Raw genomic sequence first — 2,906 nt, 5'->3', positions numbered from 1 at the left:
CCAGGCTGTGCACTGGGGTGGAGCCTCAAAAATTTGCACCATTTTTAGCAGGGAGGAGCCTGGTCCCTCCTCTTCCTGTCTGGAATCTGGAGTTTGAACTCCAGGGCAGGAAGCACCCTAGCAAGGGACTCTGGCCTTGCGGAGAGTCCCTGTTTCCTTTCAATTCTTCCTTTTGACTCAATAAAGCCCTGTCTTACTCACCATTCAAATTGTCTATGAGCCTGAACTTTCATGGCTAGGGGACAAAGAACTCCATCTTTAGCTGAACTAAGGAAAAGTCCTGCAACAGCACAAAGCAAGAACAAGTGCAGCCATCTCTGTAGAATAGTGAGTCATGTGGTTTGGCCGGAAAGCAAGTATGGTTGGCATAGCAGTAGGAGGTAAGGCTGGGAAGATAGGTTACGATCAATTAGAGAGTTTTGATTGACAAAGAAGGTGATAAACCTGTGGCAGTCATGAGAATGTGCTTCACGGATCTCTAATATAGTTAGTATAGGCAGTATGATTGACCAAGCTCTTTAACTGCTGTACTTGAGATACACTTCTGTGCTTGTGCTAAGTCTTGCTTTCCTATGAGCTGTTTTCAGCCAGTGGCTAAGTATGTTAGAGAGACTTGGGACACTTTTGGTGGCTTGAAGACTTCTCAGTGGTGAATCTTCCTGCTGAATCTTCCTTAGCCTACATAGCAGTCTAAGATGTTTCTACCCAACATTTCTTCCCTCTCTTTTTCACTCAGTATCAGACTTGTATTGCAATCTGACAACTCTTCCAGCGTTTCACTCCTTTATTTTAGTCTTCTTTCAGTTACTATAGCAGAACATATAAAGCAAAAGAAATTTATTTCTTTTACAAAGAAAATAAATTTATTGCTTATAGTTGTGAAGGCTGGGAGGTTTAAGATTGAGGAGCTGTCATTTAGTTGGCCTCTGGTGAATGTCTTGATCTGCAGTATAACATGGCAGAGAGGTGAAAGCGGAAGTGGACATGTGGAAAAGGAAAGATGTGGCTGCATGAATTCCTTCGTGATGCTGGAACCTCCCTGACCCAAACACCTCTCACTAGGCTCTACCTCCCAACACAGCTGCATTGAGGAATTAAGGTTCCAACTCATGGACTTTTGGGGAGACACACTCAAATCTTGGCATACTCTCTTATTTTCCTTCATATGGGTATTTTGCTTAATAAAATCCTTGCATATTTAGTCTTATTTTGATATCTGACCTGGATTAAGTAGAATCCAGTCTTAGAAGCCTTTTACTTAGCTTCATTAATCCATTTAGTCACCGGGCATAATGGACAAGAAAGTGAATCCTGTTCAGTGTTAACACATTCTGCCCCCTTGGAAACAGCCAAAGTTGCAGGTCAGTAGCGGCAGCTTCCAGGATGAAAGACTGATGATACAAAAGAGGCTTCCATTTTTATCCTCATTATAATGTGGATGCTGGATTCTTTCTGGGTTAAGCATTTTCAATCTTTATTATTTCAAGTTATTGTTTCAAATTGTATTACATACCATGTCCCTAGTATTTTATTTAAAATATCTTTATTTTTCTGTAAAGAACAAGTGTGCCATATTTAGCTTTTGATAGAAAAAATTAAGAAACTATCATAAAGAGAATAGTTAAAAGAAAGGCTAGTAAAGGGAGCCAATACAAGGACAGATTTTGGAAAAGGGTGGTGTCTTAGTCCATTTTGTGCTTCTATAACAGAATATCTGAGATTGGGTTATTTAAAATAAATAGAAATTTATTTGGCTTAGTTGTAGAGGCTAGGAAATTCAAGACCAAGGGGCCAGCATCTGATGAGGGGCTTCTTGCTGTGTCCACCCACCGCAAAGGAGAAGGCAGAAGGGAAAAAGAATGTGTGGGGAAAAGAGGGAGCCAAACTTGCTTTTATAACCAACACACTCCTGAGATAATGGGATTGATCTTTTCATGAAGACAGAGACTTCACCTAATCACCTCATTAGGCCCCACCTCCCAATACTATTGCCAGTTTCAAACACATAACTTTGGGGGACATATTGAAACTATTGAAGGTGATAACCAGTTAACATTCTTTACAGGAGAACAAAAATTGTAAACTGCAGCTAGAGCATTAAGACTGAACAGAAGGAGAAATTTGTCCTTGAAGAATGGGAAATTTTGTGGGCTACTCTCTGAAAGCAGTTTAATTTTTATTTTTTGAGAGATTTCAAACTAATGGTTTCTAGATTTAATGTACAAGGAATCTTCTGGGGGAACTTATGAAAACTGTGGATTTCAGCAGAGATGTCTATTCAGCAGATCTGAATTATTACTATATTTATATTCAGGAATCTTCACTTCTGTAAGCTCCCTGAGTTATTGTGATGTAGGTGTTCTGTGGCTAACAATTTGGAACAAACTACTCTAGATGGTTTTCCTGGGATAGTTTGATGGTCAGGATATATGGAGGCAGAAGGATAGATAGATGAGTCTTCTTTAACCTTTGAGTCAACCTCAGAGGCAGGGTTCTCTATAAATAAACTGTTTACATTTTTCAAAGATACCAGAACATTTTGAAAGATTTCAAGAGATTTCTAAAAATTTTAGGGATATAAATTTAATAATATTTTCCTAGTGGAGCTATATTTCCTCAATGATTTAGCATTAACCTGACAAATGCTTTTCAATCTCTTCCCCTGTAGAAGTAGGAAAACAACCATAGCTATTAAATGGGTAGTGATAATGACAAAATAAGGCAAGTTATGCAAAACAGGACAATGCCTTACATATTATAAAGCAGGAATTGCCAAAGTCTTCCTGTAATGGTGAGAATGTAAGTATTTTAGCTTTGTGGGTCACATAGGTTCTGTTGCGACTACTCAACTCTACAAGTGTTGCTTGAAAGCAACCACATAAAATAAATGAATGAGTGTGGCTGTG

The sequence above is a fragment of the Rhinopithecus roxellana genome, chromosome 8, assembly GCF_007565055.1.
Source record: "Rhinopithecus roxellana isolate Shanxi Qingling chromosome 8, ASM756505v1, whole genome shotgun sequence".
Lineage (NCBI taxonomy): Eukaryota > Metazoa > Chordata > Mammalia > Primates > Cercopithecidae > Rhinopithecus > Rhinopithecus roxellana.
The sequence above is the reverse complement of the archived record's forward strand: the minus strand, read 5'-3'. Positions refer to the sequence as shown.